The following is a 22,636-nucleotide window of genomic DNA, read 5'->3' as shown; positions in this document are numbered from 1 at the left end:
CACAGCTGGAACACGGGTTATTCCTTGGTGCCAGCACAGCTGGAACATCTGTTTATTGCTGCCAGGACAAAGCTGCTCACCCAAGGTCACGATTCCCTGCGTTCTTTATCTTCCAGCCTCCCCAAGGTAAACACAATGAAAGCAGCTCCACTGCTGCTCACCAGAGCTGAGCACATCCACACCTCGTACAAATGTATTTCCAAACGCTGCCAGATCCATCCTGAATCCCAGCTCTCCCTTATGTAAATCCTCAGAAACTGCCAGCCCCCCACCTGCTTTTTCCTTTTTTTTTCCTTCCATAAATATTCTACGCTTGCAAATGTTAATCCTACGACTAAATATGATTTATGGCACAACATCAGATACAAATCTTTGCAGATAATTTTATCATCTGCAAGAGATGAGCTGATCAAGTCGAAAGAAATATGCTCTGAGGGAGAAAAACACACACGGCAGGAGAGAGAGAGGCGAGAGTTGATTCTAACGCTGCCAGCAAACCTGAGCTCATTATAGCTGGAGATATCCTACACATAATCCAATCTTGGAACAAATGCCTTTTGATTTTCCAGGCTGAACTTTAAGTGAAGACCACAGAGCTAATTTCTCCCAAATTTTCATTGCCCGGTGCTCTTCATCCCGAAAAAGCATGGAAAAAGCAAAGGCATTGAGGCTAATTGGGAACTTTTGCAGGGTCAGAGTTCCTCTTGATGTGGATCCCCTGCAGAATGCTGGAGAGATCCCAAAATCCTTCCAAGAGCTGGAATTCAGCTGCGAATATGATTTGACATGCCAGCTGAGCAGCAGGGATGCGGAGGACAAGCTGCTGGGGGGAATTTGGTGGGACAACTGTGCTCACGAGTGGATCCACAAGACCCTGGATGTCCCCTTGGATAGAGCAATATCTGTGCCAGTTCCTGTCAGGCCGGAGTTTGGCCTCAGCTTTAAGGCAGCTCTTTATGATTCCATAAAAGCCAAGGACTGTTTGTGTTGTGCAGAGCTGAGGGATGGAGGTCCTGCCTCGGCAGCAATAACACACAGCCCATTAAGCACCTGAGGCCTGACTGCGAGCTCCAAACGGAGTCAGAGGGATTGGGATCTCCACAACATCCCTAAAAAGTGATAAACACGGGGTTTGCAGCCCTTTTCCAGTGGCATTATAGAATCTCTCGCTAATTTTCACTTCCAAGGTCTGTGCACATATAAATCACAGCAGTAAGGGTCGCTGGGTGGAGGGAGGGTGGATGTTCTTTATCAGTGTAAAAAATAGAACAGGTGGATCAGGTGAATTTGCAGCTTAAATAAAATCAGGATGTTGCAGGTTAATCTGTAGAGCTTTTTTAGGATAAGGAGGCCCAGCAAGGGGTTCTCAGGCCTGGCCCTCGCGCTGCTCTTCCTCTTCCTCTTTTGGGACCTGGGTTTCACTAAGGGAAATTAAAGAAATAATGGTGTCAAATGACTGTGGGAAGCTCTGTCCTTGGTAAAGACTGAAGGCAGAGATGCCACCAGCCCCTGGCACCCCTGACAGCCCTTAGGATGCCTCTGGAATCAAGAAAACACCACAAGAACGATTCAAACCTTCCTGGTCAAAGAGAGGAGCCCAGGACTGTCCCACAAAGAGCCCTGTCCTTCCCCGGAAGATAACTTTGCGTTTGCAGGAAGACACGAGGGCTCGGTTTTATTTACACCGAGGTGACCACAGGTGACACCTGAGCCCCCAAAGCTTTTCCAGGACACAGCCTTGATGGTGGAAACTGCTGCAAACGTGGGGACAGCTGTACCAGCACTCATCCCGTGAAACGATGGAAAACCCTGATGATGCTGCTCACTCTACACAAAGCTGTTACTATTCTATTTTTACAGATTCAGAGATCAACAAAACATATTCGAAATCATCTAAGCTGCAGAGAATTAATTTTAGAAGTGTTTTTGTTCCAGCTTCTGAGGTAATTTCTTTTTTCTTTCACTCCTGCTATGGAACTAATACCTGAGACACTCAGATGTGACCTTGCACAAGTCATTTTATGAGCTGGAAAATGAGAAGCTTCAGTCCTGCCCCTGCTTGTCCTTGGAGTCTGGAGCTCTTTGAGGTGAGGGCTATTTGTGCAGGGACTAAAACAACCTGGCTGTGGCCTAAGCTGGGCCTTTTCAGCTGCTTTGGGCTCCAAGAGACAAAAAACAAAAAACAACAACCAAACAAAAAATAGCAGAAAAAATTCCAGAGAAATAAATACAAAAATTCCAGACAAATAAATACAGCCCTGGGATTGTGTCCTCAAGAACTGGAACAGGCTGGTGGTGGAGTCCCCATCCCTGGAGGGATTTAACATGGAAACCTGGAATGGTTTGGGTGGGAAGGGACCTTAAAGCCCACCCAGTGCCACCCCTGCCACGGGCAGGGACACCTCCCACTGTCCCAGGGTGCTCCAAACCCTGGCCTTGGGCACTTGCAGGGATCCAGGGGCAGCCACAGCTGCTCTGGGCTGATGTATCTCTTCAGAGCATTTTCTGAAAATTTTGTATTTAATTTTTCTCTTTCATTCCCATTTTAATTTTTCAAACCAGCACTGCCCAATCCTTTCCTGAAGTACTAAAAGTTTTTGTGGCAGGAAAACACAAATCAGCATGAGAATGAGCTCCAAAGTCACCGACACACGATGAACATTTAGGGTTTAGCCCATGTGTGCACCAGGTAGAATTCTCTGCCACACTGTCCGTCCTTCCCTGAGAGGGTGGGGAGGGGCTGGGCTGGAATTCCCAGAGCAGCTGTGGCTGCCCCTGGATCCCTGGAAGTGCCCAAGGCCAGGCTGGAGCAGCCTGGGACAGTGGGAGGTGTCCCTGCCCATGGCAGGGGTGGCACTGGATGGGCTTTGAGGTCCCTTCCCACCCAACCCATTCCATGATGATTTCATTATTCTAGCCAAAGCTGCAAAGAGTTAATTAAGCAAAGCCTGGAGTCATTCCCCTGTGAGAGCTGTGAGTGTTCGGGCGGGTTTGGGCTCTAGGCCTGGATTAGTTTCCCAGTATTGACTTCTCAAGCCCACACCCCACAGATCTCCACTCTAAACATAATAAATGTTGCATCCAAGCAGCCACACACTTCAGCCAGAGCTCCTGTTACGAGCACAATTTACATAAATCCCCAGCCACGGGAGGAAGACAAAAGATTTAGCGGTGGAAATTTAAGGAATGCAAATCCTCCCTGTCACAGTCCAAGCGACACTGGAGAGGTTCCCAGCTCAGCAGCTTTGCTGGAGCACAAGTGCTCCCCTCAAAACCAACTGGAGTTGCTGGAGCTACCTGACATTGAGGGAGATCCTGGCCTGCATTGGAAAGGTGTCACCCAAAATTCAGAGAGATCCTGGCCTGCATTGGAAAGGTGTCACCCGAAATTCAGGGAGGTTCTGGCCTGCATTGGAAAAGTGTCACCCGAAATTCAGGGAGATCCTGGCCTGCATTGGAAAAGTGTCACCCGAAATTCAGGGAGATCCTGGCCTGCATTGGAAAGGTGTCACCTGAAATTCAGGGAGATCCTGGCCTGCATTGGAAAGGTGTCACCCGAAATTCAGGGAGGTTCTGGCCTGCATTGGAAAGGTGTCACCCGAAATTCAGGGAGGTTCTGGCCTGCATTGGAAAGGTGTTTCCCAACACCCCCTGCCCACTTTTCCTCTGCCAGCCACTACCGATGTTCAGCTCAACCCTCAAGCATCCAAACATCCAAATCCACAGACCCACACTGCAGTTTGGATTCTTTGTCTTTTACATTCCTTTGACACTGCACTGAATTTTACCAGCAGTTTTACTTAGGTTGAAAATACCTGGGAGTTAATTAGCTGTGATTGTCACACACGAAAGTTCTATTAAAACTAGTCAGAGATTAGAATTTAGCCTGGACTTCTGTTTTTTGTAGGTGCAGCCATCAAACCCTAGATTTTTAGCCAAACATCAATAAAAATCCTTATTCTGGAGCTTAGAAAGCACAGCAGTAGGGACATAACCTCGCCCTATTTCCACTGGAAGCAGGGAGCTATAAAGGATTTGGGCTGGGGTCTGAGTGAGCACCGAGTGACCTCATTTCCAGAGTGCTTCTCTCTCACCTCTCCTTTGTTAAACACTCTCACCCATTCTTAATTCCTTGCTCTGCCTCCCAACAGGACACCTCAGACAAGCTGGAGTCCAGACCAATGTGATCTCTAGGATGTGGCACCTCCCTATCAAGCAATTCCAGGAGGGAATACTGAGTTCTTGGACCATCTGCAGCTCCTGCTCCAGTATTTCCCTCTGTGCCCACAGCAGCAGCCTCACTGCAGGGAAAACTCCTCGAGGATCAGGCAGAGATGAACTCTGCCTCACCCAGAATCACTCCAGCCAGACCCAATCACCCATCTCGGGCTGAAACAATTCCCTGGTGTTCGATTAATCAAAATTTGGCTGCCTGGGTTTTGGGAACAGTTCTTTTCCGTGCTGGAAATACGATGAGTTTGTTCTTTATGCTCAGTTTGGAAGAAGGATCCCTCCCCATCCATTGTCCTGCAGAGCAGGAAAGTCTTTGTGGAGACACAGGAATGGCCATGGGTGTCTTCGTGACTCACTGCCAGCATTCCCAGCAGGAGACAGGAGTGTAATCTGTGCAAGGACTGGCAAGCTCAGCAGTCTCTGGGGAGAAGTTTGGATGGAGTGGAGTTTATTTTATCCCTGAAAGGAGATGGTGCAAAGGCTCACGCTGTCACAGGAGCCTAAACCCCGGATCCTGGCAAGGGAAATGATGCATGTTTGAGTCCCAGACTGTCTCAGCTGTGTCAGTCTGGACACCTTGGCTTTATCCAGGCACTGTCTGGACCCTGCAATTCAAACCCTTCCATTCTGGTGCCTCTGTTTTCAAAGAGGAGGAACACCCTGGGTGGAAAACTCAGCACCTGCTCCATCCCTCCTGCTGGGAGCTGCCATGGGACAGCCAGCCCTGCCTCACAGGGGACACGTTGCCCTTTTTGAACAATAAAAATGCAGCATGGATATTCTCTGGTAGTTGAACATCGCCTGGTTTCACATTTGCTGGTAATCTCTAATCCAGGTAAGATGATTCCTGTGGAAGTGCTTGCCCAGTTAATGATTACATGAATTAATTACACGCAACTTTAGGAGCTGTCCATGTGCAGGGGAAACTCGGAGTTACAAAACGTGGAAGCGATGTTTTCTCATTAGTGCTAATATTTAGTCTCAGAGCACCATGACTTCATTGGTGAATTAGCATCAGAGCTGTTGATAAATCAAATTCAGAGTTCATTTCCAAGCCGATCATAATTTAGAGTAAAAATAAGCAAGATGTTCAGTGGTAGCACGGCGATTAGCGGAGCACGCGGCTTCACCTCAGAGACAGATTGATTGGGCACATTAGGCAGACAGAGCTGGGATAAACAATTCCAGCGCATTTCCCGCCGCTGAAAAATCACAGGCAACAGTCCTGGAACATCCCTTTGGAGTCAGTGCAGAAAAATATCCCTGTTCAGGAAACTGCCTCATCAAACATTCCCATCAAACCCATTCCAAGGGACAAACGCAGGCTCTGAGCTTGGTGCTGAAATATGAGTGGGTCTGTGTGTTCTGCTTCCACTTGGAACAAACACAGAAGTGCCTGGCTGCTTTTTGGAACAGGCCTTTTGTTCTGCAGTCTGTGTTTCCTCAGGTAATGCTCATATTGATAAAAAAAAAAAATCAAAATCTCGTTTATTAAAACGTTTCGGCACTTGGGTGTTGGAGCGCTCGGCTCTGATGAGGGTTTGTGAGCTCTGCTGTCACGGAGCTGTCCCTGGGACATGTGAGCAGCTCAGGAAATCTGCCAGCTGCAGTTTTAGGTGAAAGACTTCAAGCTCCTTAATTAGCCCAGGTTTTCTGAGAGCTGCAGAGCCCATGGGGAGCTCCACCTGGGGCTGGTGCCTCCGTTAGGCACAAAGGGTGGAGCAGGAGCTCTGGGGAGCTGGAACTGGAGGTGCAATTCCCACAATCAACCTCCTGCAATCTCACCTCCAATTTCCTTCCCGCCGCTCAGAATCCGTGGCTGTGCCTCCTCGCTCTTCTGTCCTCCCAAATCACATCCCCGGTCTCTGCAGCTGCCCCGGCACTGAGGGAGGAGGTGGCAGCTTCAGGCTGGAAGCACTGAGCCACTGCCCCAAAGTCAGCAGTTCCACAAGGAACACCAGCCATCTGCCAGTTTTCTCCAGGAAATCCAGGACAGCCTGCTGAACGTCCACCAAGGGCTGGTGTTCCACGGGGATGGGGCAGTTCCTGGTCAGTTCCTCAGGGATGGGGCAGTTCCTGGTCATTTCTGCAGGGATGGGACAATTCATGGTCAGCTCTGCAGGAATGGGCAGTTCCTGATCAGTTCCATGGGGATGGGGCAGTTCCTGGGCAGTTCTTTGGGAATGGGGCAGTTCCTGGTCAGTTCTGCAGGGATGGGGCAGTTCCTGATCAGTTCCATGGGGATGGGGCAGTTCCTGGTCAGTTCTGCAGGGATGGGGCAGTTCCTGGTCAGTTCTGCAGGGATGGGGCAGTTCCTGGTCAGTTCTTCGGGGATGGGGCAGTTCCTGGTCAGTTCCTCGGGGATGGGGCAGTTCCTGGTCAGTTCTGCAGGGATGGGGCAGTTCCTGGTCAGTTCTGCAGGGATGGGGCAGTTCCTGATCAGTTCCACAGGGATGGGGCAGTTCCTGGTCAGTTCCTCGGGGATGGGGCAGTTCCTGGTCAGTTCTGCAGGGATGGGGCAGTTCCTGATCAGTTCCACGGGGATGGGGCAGTTCCTGGTCAGTTCCTCGGGGATGGGGCAGTTCCTGGTCAGTTCCTCGGGGATGGGGCAGTTCCTGGTCTGTTCCTCGGGGATGGAGCAGTTCCTGATCAGTTCCTCGGGGATGGGGCAGTTCCTGATCAGTTCCTCGGGGATGGGGCAGTTCCTGGTCAGTTCCTCGGGGATGGGGCAGTTCCTGGTCAGTTCCTCGGGGATGGAGCAGTTCCTGGTCTGTTCCTCGGGGATGGAGCAGTTCCTGATCAGTTCCTCGGGGATGGGGCAGTTCCTGATCAGTTCCTCGGGGATGGGGCAGTTCCTGGTCAGTTCCTCGGGGATGGGGCAGTTCCTGATCTCTTGAGTGCTTGTGCACACACACACAAAGTGGAATGTAAGTCCAAGTGCTTTACAGAGTTAAGCCTGTCTTAAATAAAGCCCAACTTCTCCTTGGCTTCCCTTCTCTGCAGGCTGTTTTCCCTTGCCTTATGCTAATGCCCACCTGTAATAATTCCACAAATTGATCCTATGGGCATCCTGTATCCATTGCCATCCCTGGAGCTGTCCAAGGCCAGGCTGGACTGGGCTTGGAGCAGCCTGAGAGAGTGGGAGGTGTCCCTGCCCATGGCAAGGGGTTGGAATGAGATGATTTTAAGGTCCCTTCCCACCCAAACCATCCCAGGATTCTGCGATTCCACGTCCCACCCTGAGCTCCACTCACTTAGACTTGGATCCTGCCAGTCCGAAGATTAAATCACGGTCTTTGGAGCCAAGCCTGGAATATTTTGCAGGGTGATGGGGTTGGGCACAGGCTGGCTTCTTCAATGTATGGAACGGAAACCTGTTCCTTATAAAAATCTAAGCTGGAGGCAAAAGGTTGTTTTGGCAGGTCTCAGACCACGTCCTAGTGAAAAAAGTTGGTGTCAGTGGAAATTTGGAGCCTAAATTCTACAAAAAGATCATGAATCTTATTCAATTCTTGTATTTCTGTGGAAAAGGGATCCCAAAATTGGCATGGACTGACAGAAGAGAGGCCTTGGTACAGAAAATGTAGAGAAACAACAGACAGGAGACACGGGACAAAGATGCTGCGGCCCCCAGTTCCCTCTCCAGGCCCTATTAAAGGTTTATTTGTAGTTCATTAAAAGGCTACTGATAATTAATAGCTACAGGAATGAAACAAACATCATTGTGTTAGATGTGATTAGAGGCAGATTAACCCAAGAAATTGCATATCTTGCTAATAAGCAATTTAGGAATCTATGGGATTATATAATACTTCATAAAATTGGTCAATTTAATACAAACTGAATTAAAATGCAGCTATTAATTTCTAATTTGAGATGAAAATATTCACCAACTTTAAACCATCTAGAGGCCTCACCAAAGAGAGAATTTTATGAGTTATTGGGTCACCCTTGCCGAGTGCATTCCAGGTTTTTAAACCCTGGAACGTCACCCTGACAGTTCCACTGACATTGTGAACTGGATTTGAAGCTTTCCTTGCCTTCCCTACAGATAAATTCCTAATCCTTCTCTCCAATCACACAAACGCCTTTCCCTTTAAAGCAGAACCTCTCCACGGACTCTTTAACTGAGTGTGTTTTTCTAGAGATCAGGAGAAAAATCATCCACACCCCACTGCTCCCTCCATGGGCAGATTTGATCTTTCAATCAGGAAATGAAAAGGTTTCCCTAAAGGAAACTCCCAGAAAGAAGAAAAACCCTTCTAAGCCTTGTTATTGTTCCTTGGGCAAAATATTTCTTTTAAATGGCTTGATCTGTTTTTTATGGCGTGTCTGGCTCCCGACAAAAAGCCGCACTGATGAAAAACTCGGAGTGAGATGCACGGGAACCTTCGATTTTCCACCGTGGAGGGCCGATCAAATAAACAAACTCTCCAGATATTCTAATTGGAAAGCCATTAATAATTGCTGTGGGTGCATTGGGATCGTTTCCTATGGAAGTCGATAGGGGTGGAAGCCTGGGGGGTCAGCAAAGCTTAGGGACAGCAGTGAGTCCCTCAAACACGGTGCAGCTCCTTGGAGTAATTCCTTGTCCACGTCCAAAAGAATCCCATTGGGAGCCTCTCCATGTGTTTGGGTGCCCAAATGCACAGAGCTCCCAAAATTTAAGCCAACTCAGTTCTTATTTAGACACCTAAAGCTCTGTTTCCCCCAGGAATTTGTGCTCCCCACTCATGGCAGAGCTGGAGTTGGTTTGAGCTCAGCCTCTCAGGCCAAGCCAAAGGTGCCTCCAGCCCAAGGCACCACAAAGAAAGAGCAGAGCAGGTGTCAAGCATCCCATAACAACTCCCCCAGAGCATTCTCCTGACCTTCAACGCTCCCAGCTTGCTGAATTCCCGCCATTTCAGCCCCAAAATCCCATGGAGCTGGACCTTCCATGGTATTCCAGAGCCTGGAGCATCCTCACATCTGGGGCCAGAGCATCATGTGGGGAATGGGGCACGTCCTTCAGAAGAAGAATTATGGCAGTAAAGGAAACGGCGCAGTTGCTCTTCCATGCAGTGATCCAAAAGATGGCAACCTGTTACCTCCACTACTCCCAAAAAATAAATCCAGGATTTAATAGGAACATCTGATAATGTTGCTGCCACGGTGAAAGATGAAGGTGCTGTAGAATGAGTGGAGTAAGTCTCTGTCTCATATTAAAACCCTGCTTTTCATTAGATCTGCCCAGAATTGATGGGCTGCAAAAGAGCTGTCCAGGAACTGATGGCTTCTCCGAAGGTTTTTAAATACTGTTTCAAGTTGTGCATTGATCCTGTGCATCAAGAGAACAAAACTGTGTTTCCTAAGGCAGGGGGAACATGACTCAAACTGCACAATATTTTGTCCTGAAGACATGGGAAGGTATAAACAAGGCACGTCGTGACTGGTGATTAAAACTGAAACAGTGTGAGAAGAAAGGGATGAAAGAAACGGGAATTTTTCCTTCTCCGGTATCTATTTATCCCTGACCCAAAAGGTTTTGGCTGTAGTCAGGTGAGTCTCAACCCATTTTGATTAAAAACTGCTTAAAGCCACATTTGTAAATGGCACTAATTCCATTTAATAAGGCAATATTAAAAATACAAATAATATCCAGCCCCAAACTCTAAGAGGACAAAATCCTGCCCTGCCGTGATTTGAAATTCAATGTTCAGTCCTGGCCTAAGTGAGCAGATAATTTGGGGTTTTTCAGTCATCTCAAGGGGTCGTTCTTTACAGAAAATGGGTGTCAAAGGAAGGGATGAGTGGAGGAAAAATGACAGAGACGCTCCTGCTGCTGCTGTTCCACCTGAGCTGGGCTCGGCTGGGCTCAGCAGCTTCTCCACGCCCAGAGCTGCCGAGCAGGAACATCTGAAACTCAGGGAGGAGAGGCAAGCAAAGCATCTCGAGTGTGAACTGAGCACAGTCCAAGGAGTTGGTAATTTCTGCTGAGGAAACAGGGAGAGAAATTCCCTCCAGGGGGAGAGAAGCCAGAAGCCGCCGGCACTCCGGCTGCTCGGACACGGGAGGGAGCTCCTGTTTGTCCCAGAGGTCCCAGCAGGGTTCTATTTCTGGGAAGTTCCAAGGTTTTAATTGCCTCCACTGTCTCCCAGCAGAAGAATTGGTGAGGTGGCAAAAACTTCGTGGCAGGAACATGAATCCAGGAGCAGAATTCCCTCTCCTCCTGGCTGTGTCCCTTCCATCAGCCAGGAGGAAACTGCAGCCCCCTGGTCTTCCAAAGGGTACTGAGGTGTGACTCCTCTGTGGGACTCCCATTGGGGTGAGGATTTGTGTCACCACCACCCAAAGGAAGGAACAATCCCTGCGCCTGGCAGCACCAGGAGCTGAGCTGGGGTAGGGCAGGGCCAGAGGGAAATGACTGTTTCATGTTGAAGGAGGAAAAATAATTGAGGGATGGGGATGAAGATTGGCAGGAAGGTGCCTGGTGGGGCTGGCACTGCCAGGGGCCAAGGCTGCAGGCTCTGGGCTCAGGGCTGCCTGAGGGCGATGGGCTGAAGTCAGCAGAGAGCTTGGAGAGGCTGGAGCACATCCTGACCCTGGGAGCAAACCCATTCCCAGCTCTGCCAAACCCAGGGAACACAAACTGTGCAAGGGAATTCCTCACCCATTGAGGGTGATGCTGCTGGCCCAGCACAGGAATTCCTCACCCATTGAGGGTGATGCTGCTCATCCCAGCACAGGAATTCCTCACCCATTGAGGGTGATGCTGCTCATCCCAGAACAGGCATTCCTCACCCATTGAGGGTGATGCTGCTCATCCCAGCACAGGAATTCCTCACCCATTGAGGGTGATGCTGCTGGCCCAGCACAGGAATTCCTCACCCACTGAGGGTGATGCTGCTCATCCCAGAACAGGAATTCCTCACCCATTGAGGGTGATGCTGCTCATCCCAGAACAGGCATTCCTCACCCATTGAGGGTGATGCTGCTCATCCCAGCACAGGAATTCCTCACCCATTGAGGGTGATGCTGCTCATCCCAGCACAGGAATTCCTCACTCACTGAGGGTGATGCTGCTCATCCCAGAACAGGAATTCCTCACCCATTGAGGGTGATGCTGCTCATCCCAGCACAGGAATTCCTCACCCATTGAGGGTGATGCTGCTCATCCCAGCACAGGAATTCCTCACTCACTGAGGGTGATACTGCTCATCCCAGCAGCCCATCTCTCTGCACCTCCGAGGTTCCCTGGGTGCCCGACTACGCAGATACTCCTGGTAGTTACAGCTGCGTGGCTCACCCCACGCCCCTGTGTCAAAATGAGATGCTGCAGAGTCAAATGAGGACTCCAAGCTCCTAAAAATCCCTGAGCTCCTTGGATATGGAATGCTACAACTCCGTGTGTTGCTGAAGCCTCTCTTCATGGTGACAGAGCAAACGTTCTGCCACTGCTCATCTCTGACAGGCGAAGGAGGGAGGTGACAGCAGCATCGTTACCGTGCTCCAAACGCTCCGGAATGGCAAACAGGGAGAGCGGGAGGGGCAGGGCAGGGGCTCAATCACACCCTTAAAAAATTAATCACAAACAGGGCTTCATGCTTCAGTCACGTTCTGCAGAATCTTTGTGTAGCAGAGATCAAGGGAGCAGAAAATGAATGTGAGACTGTCCGGCATTGCAGGCAAGGACATTCCCCAGTGAGAGAATTCTCTTCTAATACTCCACAGAAAACTAATGACTTTTTCATTCCTCTGGGCAAGTGTTGCAGTGTGCAGGGGAATCATCGGTAAAGGCATTTCAGAATCCCTGAGAAAACTGGAACAAAGATGGGGTGGGGAATATCCTGGGCTTAGCAATCTTTGCTGCTACAGAACTGAGCGAATCCATTCAATTGTTACATGAAACAATGGCAATTATTAGTGAGCAACAGTAGTTTAGGGAGCATTTTGAAGCAGAAGGGAATGTCTGGATGGCACTAAAAAACCCCCAAACCAAACAGAAGCCCCAAATAAACCAACTGGCGAAGCAGGCACTGTATGACAGGAGAGGAGAGAGCACTGAAACACCAGAAACTGAGGTTTAGTGATCAACCCTGAGACAACTCTGCTGCCACAGAAGCTTCGGCTGTCCCTGGATCCCTGGAAGTGCCCAAGGTCGGGTTGGACGGGGCTTGGAGCAACCTGGGATAGTGGAAGGTGTCCCTGCCATGGCAGAGGTGGCACTGGATGGGATTCAAGGTCCTGTCCAACCCAAACCTGATTCAGTGAAATCTCAGAAAATTTTCGGCACAGAAAATACACGGCCGAGATGGTGAAGATATAATGAAAAAGATGCTCTGAGCTGTGTGTTCATCGTGGAGAGGGAAAGCAGAAAATCTGAGTTTTGCCCCATTTCTAAGTCCCCCCAGAGAGCCGCACCGGACTGGTCCGGGCCGGAACATCCCCGGCACTGCGGTGTCAGGATCCCTCTGGAGCAGCTGGCAGGAGCCAGAGCTGTCCTTGCCACACACGGCCCGGGCTGCGTGAATCCGAGCGGGAGCCTGGGAACAGCTCTGGAAAGCGGAGCTCAGACACATCCAGCCGGGAATGAAGCGCTTTCCCCGCACAGCTGAGCGCTCCTGGATGCAGCCAGGAGAGGGCTGCAGAGCACCTGGACTGCGGAGCCGGCTCGCTGCTCACGCTGGGCGGGCTCCGGGCTTTGGGCAAAGCCAAACAAATCGGTCTCGTTCCTAACCTGGCACGAGGAACATTAACGAGCAAAAGCAGCCGCTGCCCTCTCGGGCCGGCTCCGGGCTGGGGCACAGCCGGAGTGATGCGGGGAAAGGAAAGAAAAAGGTTCAAAAAATCCTTCTGGACAATAAAATCTGCCCTGGGAGCCAGGTTTGGGAATATCTGTCACTGAGAGACAGCTCCTCTGGACAACCTTTCACCCAGCCAGGCACAAACCAAAGGGCTTCCAGCCACTCCGGTGCTTTCTAAGCTGGGTAAGGGAAAGGCGATGCCAGTGTGTCCAAAGGGATCAGCCAACAGGGAATTCCACGTTTTCAGAGCGCAGCACTTCCTGGGTGGAACACGGGGCTGCAGCTGTTCACATGGGATAATCCCAGAATTCCGGAGGGTTTGGGTTGGGAAGGACCTTAAAGCTCATCTCTGACATGGCAGGGACACCTTTCCTAGACCAGGGTGCTCCTCGCCCCATCCAACCTGGCCTTGGGCACTTCCAGAGATCATGGGGCAGCCACAGCTCCTCTGGGAGTTCCGTCCCAGCCCCTCCCCACCCTCGTCGGAGGAATTTCTTTCCCTTTCCTGGCTCTACACCCACCACAGACACCTGGAATAAACACCCAGCGCCTGCTTCATCCGTGAGATCCAGGTGCTATCCCGACCTGCTCCCTGCCTGCACGAGGGTGAAATACTGGGAGAAGAAATCTAAAGATAAATAAACCTCTCATCATCCAAAATCTGCTGTTTGCTGTGCCCAGAGGCCTCGACAAGAGCCGGAGCTACTCTCGGTACCCGACGCTCGTGCGCTCAGTGAGAGCCCTTGCCCTGCAGAGCTTGTACTCCAGACAGGAGTGACAGATGAAGGGTGGGAGAAGGAAAATAGCAAACAAGAAAAAGATCTCGCACAGATTGAGGGACAGATTTTTCCACAAGCTAAATACATGAATACAGAGCTTTTATCCCCAAATGACTCCCCTCATCATGTGGCCACGGCAGCTCCGTGTGTGTTTGGAAATGGAGACGGCCCAGGAGGAGCTGATCTGCGGAGCACAAGAGCTGGTGGTGAGAACACGGCGTCCACAACATCCACACTGCGAGGACTGACACCAAACGGGCTCCCAGCAATGCCCAGCAGCAGCAGGACAGGCCTTGCTGCTCCGCCAGCACGTGTGAGTGATGTAACAATTGGAATAAATCTTTCCCACCTTTAGTATTTCCTATATTTAGTATTTCCCTATTTCCTATATTGTGTCTTTCCCTAATCCATGAGCTTCCTACTGGATTTTTGGCTGGGGCTGATGCCAATGGAATCCTTGGATACAGGGCTCTGTTGTGTGGGGTGGCCCCAGTGCAGTCACACAAGGACCACACTGCCAGGCGACTGTCTGAGGGTCACCAAAAGGGGCTTTAGAACGCTGAGAATCTCAGATTCTTGCCCCAGGGTTGCAGATCAAGGGCCATCAAATCCTTTAGAGAAACTCCTCCAGTTCAGGAAAGTGAAACCATTAAATTGTTTCTGCAGCCCAACACAGAAAATTTTCTTTTATCTCCATCAAATTGAACTGATTTTATCCTTTATCAAATCAACGGGACTTCAAGGTGCTCAAGGCCAGGTTGGACGGGGCTTGGAGCACCCTGGGACGGTGGGAGGTGTCCCTGCCATGGCAGGGGTGGCACTGGGTGGGCTCTGAAGTCCCTTCCAGCCCAAACCATTCCATGAGGGTTCTCCCACTCGTATAAACAGAAGCTGGGGAAGGACAATGGAATGGGGGAAGGGTCTGGAGCCCCAGTAGGGGCTGAGGGAGCTGGGAAAGGGGCTCAGCTTGGAGAAAAGGGGGATCAGGGGGGACCTTGTGGCTCTGCACAAGTCCCTGACAGGAGGGGGCAGCCGGGGGGGTCGGGCTCTGCTCGCAGGGAACAGGGACAGGAGGAGAGGGAACGGCCTCAGGCTGGGCCAGGGGAGGCTCAGGGTGGACAGCAGCAGGAATTTCCCCATGGAAAGGGTTGTAAAGCATTGGAATAGATTGTCCAGGGTGTGGTGGAGTCCCTGTCCCTGGAGGTGTTCAAACAACGTGTGAATGTGGCACCTGGGGCCATGGTGGTGGTGCCATGTTGGCAACTGGATTTGATCTTAATGGCCTTTTCCGACCTTAAAAGCCTTTTCCAACCTTAGCCATCCCATGACTCTATTTAAGTATCCGTTAATTTCCCATAATTATGGGGTTCCCCTCCTGATTCCTCGCCCTGCAATAAAACACACGGACGTGCACCAAAACACAAAGGCCACCAGAAGGCCCAGGACCTGCAGGGTCTGTGACCAGCCCGAGGAACAGGCTCGGAACCCTCCTCTCCGTGTTACAATGATGTCACCGCGGCAGGACGAGGGACAGGGAGGGATGAAAGTGCCGGTGCCTGCTGGACAATGGCTGACACGGTTCCCCTTTCCCTGCTTGTGCTGCACATCTGGAGTGAGTTCAGCCTCAAACCCTTCTGACAACCCCCACAATGGGATGCAGCCACTCCCATCCCGTGGAAAAAGGGAGCGTGCCATGGAGAGCCTCGGCGCCCTCTGAATGCAGAACAAAGCTCCAGCACTCCCTGGCAGCCCTGAGGCACCGGGGGCTCTGTGGGCAGGAAGGAGAACAGTTTTATGGACTTCTAAAGGGGAAAAAAATGATCTGCTGGAAATGAGTCTCTTGCAGAAAGTGCTGGGAATAACGAGCAGCTGCAGCGCTGCCTGCGGAAGGTGAGGCGGAGGAAATGCAGCCTGGATGTGCACGGAAAGCAGGAGCGGGGCAGGCTCCAGGATGTTTATTGGGCATGATGGAAACATTCGGCTGTCAAAGGGAACATTAAAATACAAAAGACAGGCTTAGGTAGGACGCATTATTTAAGCACATATTTATCTACAGGAAAGCAAACAGCTGCAGGTTGGAGGGGAGGGTGATCAACCATGGTGCCAGTGGAGCCTCCACCAGATGGTTTGGGGCTGACAAATGAGGGCAGGAGCTCTGAGGGATGATTTCCCCCCCTTTTGCCTGGGTATCAATACAAAAGGCAGATGATGAAGTACGTGTGTGTGTGTGTGTGTGTGTGTGTGTGTATTCTTCCCGATGTTCTTCCTGAGGGTTCTGCTGTGGCTCCGTGACACAAACGACAGCTGGAATCTGCGTGTGCAGGCTTCTTGTTGCTGGGACACTGACCCTCATAAAATCATGGAATAGCCTGAGTGGGGAGAGACCCACAGGGATCATTGATCCAGCTCCTGGCCCTGCACAGACACCCCAAAATCCCACCCTGGGCATCCCTGGCAGCACTGTCCAAACGCTCCTGGAGCTCTGGCAGCCTCGGGGCCGTGCCCATTCCCTGGGGAGCCTGGGCAGTGCCCAGCACCCTCTCGGTGAAAAACCTTTCCCAAAATCCAGCCTGAGCCTGCCCTGGCCCCGCTCCAGCCGTTCCCTGGCTCCTGTCCCTGTCCCAGGGAGCAGAGATCGGAGGTGCCCCTGTTCCAGCAGAACAATCCCAGTGCCCTCAGCTGCTCCTGCACGGCTCCCCCAGACCCTTCCCAGCCCTCGTGTCCCTCCCGTGGCTGCTCTCCAGCAGGCAGACTCCCTTCAGTCCTGTTATCCTCCACTCTTCTCGTCCAGGGAGAGATCCACTCCCCCAGCACTGCCAGGGCCACCTCTGGCCATGTCCCCAAGTGCCACATCCCCCGTTCAACCCCCCCGACTCCACCACTTCTGTATTTCGTCCCACTTGACCTCGGGTAATTTATTTCTATTCAAATAAAGGATGGAGCCTCACTGAAGGAAACTGAGGATCACTTCTTGAGGCACCCCCAGCACTTCCCCCGGTAAATTAGAGGTGTTTATTAATTTACACAACGAGCCGTGTGGCACTGAGAGCCTGAGCACATCATCCAGCCAGGGAAGAGCAGGAATTCCTCGGCGTGGGGTAGGGAAGGGCTCTTGCACCTTGCACAGGGAAACAGGAATTTTTACAGGGGCTTTTTGCCCTCTGGGTTGCATTAATAGGAATTCTCCTCACTCCTGTCACAAGAAAACTCTGGCTATTGGTAACTCCCCCTCTCGGAGCTGAAGGAAGAGGCTGAGAGAATTCCCTGTTCCTGAAAACCTCGGTGTCACTTAGTCCCAAACTGCTCGTCGTTTGGTCCCCTTGAGGGAAATCCATTTCCCTAAGCTTGTCCCTAAAAGAAACACTGCTTTCTTTTCTGTTTTATTTTGGGTGAAGGTGAATTTCTTCTTATTTCCCCTGTCCCACTTCCATATTTTCAAATCCTGCAGAAGCCTCGGGAAGCTTAAACCTAATTTTGGAATTATTACCTTTGTTCCTTTAAAAGGCAACTTTTCAGGAAGCTTTTAAGCAGCAATAAACTTCAGGAAGTTTTCTTCTTGGTGAATTATCTGTTACTTTGTTCATTTTTAAACTCCCTTATCAGTATAAAAACTGAGAGTTTTTTATGTTGGTTTCAGGGACATTTGGCTCCCTTGTATAAAATCCTAAAAATTCCGATTTTTTCAAGCTGATTTTTTGGGGATAAAACACCTGGAAAGTGCTTTCCAGGCCTGCTGCTGATGGATGGCATTGGCCAAAACACTGCCTAGAAACAGCTCTGGGGCTGCCTCTATTTCAGGCTCTCTCCAGAGGTTGGGTGTTTTTCCTCTTTCCTCAACTTTTTAAAAGTCACGAGGAAAACGTGGGGAACTGGGATATTCAGCTGGCTAAAGATGGAAACTGAATCATCTGCTGACTTTCAAAACTGTGAAACAGAGGTGAAAATTGGGGAGAATTAAGGGAGTTGGAGCCCAGCCTCCGGGAACACTTCTGTAAATCCCAGAAATCCCTTGTATAATATATGGAAACCACCTGAAAGTTTCTGGAAGTCTGTGGTTAAAGGAGGCCGTTCAGACCGTTTTTTAAACCCCATTAAGGTGAAATGTAGCCCTGCTGCTCTCCAGATCTGTGTCCACTGCAGGTGGAGCGGGATCCCTCCAGCATTAACATCTTTAATGATTCCATCCAACCCATGGAAACAGCTCGGAGGGGACTTGGCACCACAAACTCCTGGGTCAGAGCTCCAGAACAAACTTCTCTGGGTTTTTTTAATTCCCACTGAGGTTGTTCTGTTCAGCTTGGATCTCATCAGTGCTGGATTGTGTTAGAACCAGCAACAACTGCCTTAAATCCTTAACTTTTATGGTTAAATCCTTAACTTTCACAATTTATTCAGTTAATTGTGAGACTAGAAACACATAACTGAGCCTGTTTCCATGTAAATATGGAAAATAGATGGATATTATTCTCTAGACACACAAGTAGAAGTGAAGATTTGGGGATTACCCTGCTTTTAGTTCTGTTAATTCCGATGGCAGCAGACTTCCTTCTAGTTTACACAGGAATTCCTCCCTGGGAGGGTGGGGAGGGGGTGGGACGGAATTCCCAGAGCAGCTGTGGCTGCCCCTGGACCCCTGGAAGTGCCCAAGGCCAGGTTGGAGCCACCTGGGACAGTGGGAGGTGTCCCTGGCCATGGCAGGGGTGGAACTGGGTGGGATTTAAGGTCCTTCCAACCCAAACCGTTCTGGGATTCTCTGATTTAATTTTCCCATCCCTCTGTGGGTGCTGCAGGAACAGCCCTGGGCACTGGGAGCTGGCTGGGCAGGAGGGCCTGGAGTGCCAGGACACAGGGAATGGCTTCCCACTGCCAGAGGGCAGGGATGGATGGGATATTGGGAAGGAATTCCTGGCTAGGATGGTGGGGAGGGGCTGGGATGGAATTCCAAGAGCAGCTGTGGCTGCCCCTGGATCCCTGGAAGTGTCCAAGGCCAGGCTGGAGCGCCCTGGCACAGTGGGAGGTGTCCCTGCCCATGGGGATGGAAGTGGATGAGTTTTAAGGTCCTTCCATCCTGAACCATTCCACGATTCCATGATTCTCGGATCATGGTGCATATTTAGATGCATTAAATCTCCACCCTGCAGTTTGATGCCTCTAAATCCCAGTGCTGGTGATCAGAAATGGTGTGAGCAGTAAAACCAACCCCAGCACCTTCCCTTCTCCTCTCCAACCCCTTTTTCCCAACTCCAGGCAGCCTCGCTGCATTCCTCTGTTCTTTGCCATGGAAACTGATCTTGGCTTCCCAGAGCTGATTTTTAATATTGTTTATTAAATGCCAACCCCCTGGAAAGGCTGTTCATCCCAGCTGCCAGGCCTTTCTGTGGGAATGCCATGGACACTTCCCCATAACCCATGTGGTAGAGCAGGAACGAGGGGATCGGTGCATCCTGGCACCATCGGCCCCAAACCCAGGTGGTTGGGAACAGGATGATGCAGTTGAGTGCAGAACTGGTAATTTGGTGCCTAAAACTCTTTTAGCTGTGCCGTCCATCCCGGAATCCAGCAGCAGGAGGGTTGGGAGGGGTTTGGAGCACAGCTGCAGGAGCTGAGCTCTTCTCTTCAAAGGCAGATCTGACCCCACTGAGCTCAGCTCATTCCCACCAACTGTTTGCCTCCCACCAGAAGCTGCTTCCCGTTAATTTGTGTTCTTTTGATGTTGCCAGATCCCACGCTGACCCCAAACCTCCCAGCTGTCCCCCAGCTCCTTCACCTGGGCGTCCCTCTGTCCTTCTTAGATCCCCTTCCCACGTCTGGACCCCAGATTAACACTCTTCCATCTTTCATCCCAAAACCATCTTTGACAAATGGATCCAGAACTGGGAATGAAGTTTCTACATTTTTTTCTGAATTCTACCAGCCAGGACTTGATCCAAACTCAAGCATGCAAAAAAATGAGCAAAGAAACTGCAGCCCAAGCCCCCTAAACAAGCCTGGAAAGAGCTTTTGGGTTTGAGACATTAATGGAGGTTGGCAGAGTTTAATGCAAGTGGAACAGAATTCATGTGAAGCCTCTCCAAAGGCTGAGATCCGTGGATACTTTTCCATGTGCCACATCCAGCAACAGCCCCAGCAGAGCACAGGGAGCAGCAAATGTGTGGCTGGCAGTGGCTGGGAATGAGAACAACCTTTTTGAGCAACCCTTTTCCTGCTGACAGCACGGGATGCAGGGATGGATCCATCAACCCTTCTCCGAGGGATGGATCTCAACTCACGGAATCCAAGATTTCACTGAGATTTCTGCTGCCCCTTCTATGTGGCAACAGCTTGAACCACTGCAGGGAAAAGCCAGTCCTCTGCTCCTACCCAGCGACGGGGAGGGGGAAGGAATTGCACAGGTTGGACCTTCCTGCAGCCCACTTGGATGGAGATTTAACCTGGAACCCTGGGTTCCTGAGCCAGGCAAGGAAAGGTCCCTGAGGAAAACTCCGGTGGGAAACTACTCTGTGTCAATGAGGCAAAACACGACTAATTTGGTGCTCCTGAAGTTTTATTGTGCAATTCCAAGGAATTTCTCCTCCTCTGTAGCTAAAGCTGGTGAGTAAACAGTTCCTTATAGCTGCCTTTAGTTCATTTATTGTATAGATGGGAAATGTGTTTTTCAGGAAATAAACCCAAACCAGTCACCTATTTCAACCTATGGAAAAGTTACTGCCACCATTAGGAGCTCACAGGCTCTTACAGGGAAATATGCCCAGGACAGAAAAATGTGCAGTGCAGTTCTGGAATATCAGAATTCTTTTTTTCAGAACTGCCGTGAAATTAAACTGAGCAGGGTGAAATTTTGGGGGGATTACTTGAAAATTCAAGGCTATTTTGAAGCTGTGCTCCAAACCATGAAAGGGTTTAGTGATCCCTGCTTAAGTCTGGAGCTGTCTGGGGGCAGCACAAGGAGCTGTCCTGATATCAGGCACAAGAGGAATGACCAGAACATGTTCCAGATGTCAGGGCTGCATCACACGGCCCAAAACCCAAGATAAGAAGCCACAACATTCTCTTATCAGTGAGAAGTTGTCCCCTAGGGAATATAAATAGAGATGGAGCTCCTGTCTCCAGCTGGGGGTGGTCTCATCCATGGGGTTTCCTACAAACTCAAACCCCTCTAAAAGCCTCTAGATGGGATTTGCTGATTTGTGATTTTATCCCAAAACAAGAGCCATGCGAAGCCTTTCCTTTTACCCTTGCTAGGGAGATTCTGGTGTGGGTAAACAGTTGGATAAAAACAGAAACTCTCTTCAACTGTTCTGTATCTTTGTTTGTTTCAGCAGTTACATCAAAGTCCCGCATCCCTTCCACGGAGTCAGCAGATTTTGGTGCCTGTTTAACAACTGTCAGAGCAGGGAAGCTCCAAAGGCACCAAACACAGAAACTGCTGTTCCTGCCTGGCCCAGCTCCTGAGGGAAATGCTTCTCCTCGGATTTAGGAGCCAATAACACACTTACATTGTTGAGGTTGTTGTTATCCTAGAAATTATTTAATTTCCCAGTGTACTAAGACTGGTAAAGAACTGTGAGTGTTTTTTGAATCTGTATTTTTGTTTTTCTAAATCTGTATCTTTGTTTTTTTCAGGAGTTCTGTGTCTTTTTTTATTTTCAGCAGTTACATTGCAGTCCTGCATCCCTTCCACAGAGTCACCAGATTTTGGTGCCTGTTTAACAACTGTCGGAGCAGGGATGCTCCAAAGGCACCAAACACAAAAACTGCTGCTCCTGCCTGGATCACATCCCCAGGAAAGTGTTTCCCAGCTCGGCTTTAGGAGCCAATAACACAATTCCAGAGGCAGCAAAGGCAGGAGGAAGGAGAACAAAATCTGAGCACAATTAAGGAAAGCAGCGTGAGCCCCTCGGCGCTGGGGAGCATCACCGAGTGGCACAGCAGCCGCAGGGACATCGTCAAGCTGTCGGCAGCTCATTCCAGCCTATCCCAGTTCATCCCAGCCTATCCCAGCTCATTCCAGCCCATCTCAGCTCATTCCAGCCCATCTCAGCTCATTCCAGCCTGCTCCAGCTCATCCCAGCCCATCCCAGCTCATTCCAGCCTGTCCCAACTCATTCCAGCCTGTCCCAGCTCGTTCCAGCCTATCCCAACTCATTCCAGCCTGTCCCAGCTCATTTCAGCCTGTCCCAACTCATTCCAGCCTGTCCCAGCTCGTTCCAGCCTATCCCAACTCATTCCAGCCTGTCCCAGCTCATTTCAGCCTATCCCAACTCATTCCAGCCTGTCCCAGCTCATTCCAGCCTATCCCAACTCATTCCAGCCTGTCCCAGCTCATTCCAGCCTGTCCCAGCTTGTTCCACCCTGTCCCAGTTCGTTCCACCATGTCCCAGCTCGTTCCAGCCTGTCCCAGCTCATTCCAGCCTGTCCCAAGCAGGGAAGTGACACCGACTGCCTCTGCCCTGCCAGGCAGGAGGCTCCGGGGGGATACAAATCCTTTCCTCTGCCAGGCACTGCAGGAGATAAGATAAGATAAGGGATGCAAATGGAGATAAGGCTTCTCTGGCTGCCGCTCTCTGCCATCGGCTCCGAGTCTCCTCCAGGTGATGCCGCAGCCTTGGGAGAACCAGGGCTGTTCCCAGCGGATTCGGCTCCGTCCCTGTCCCCCCAGCACCTCCAGCCTCTGACCAAACCAGTCTCAAAAGAACCAAGGCACAGCTCTGGTGTCACTGAAGATCCCCCTGGTGTTCGTCTGCTGCCTGGTTTTTGTCTCTGAGTGCCTCCGCCCGCTTAGGAAAAGATACAAAAAATTAAGGACCGGTAAAGACTGGTCCAGAGAAGGGAACGGAGCTG

General features: G+C 50.6%; 1 protein-coding gene across 2 annotated transcripts in view; it reads right to left on the bottom strand.

Annotated features, from left to right (window-relative positions):
* LRRTM4 (leucine rich repeat transmembrane neuronal 4) overlaps nt 1–22,636 on the bottom strand; it is a 196,332-nt gene that overhangs the window by 2,196 nt on the left and 171,500 nt on the right. The window lies entirely within an intron of this gene.

Source organism: Corvus cornix, chromosome 22 (genome assembly GCF_000738735.6).
Source record: "Corvus cornix cornix isolate S_Up_H32 chromosome 22, ASM73873v5, whole genome shotgun sequence".
Taxonomy (NCBI): Eukaryota; Metazoa; Chordata; class Aves; order Passeriformes; family Corvidae; genus Corvus; species Corvus cornix.
This window is presented reverse-complemented; position numbering and strand designations above follow the sequence as displayed.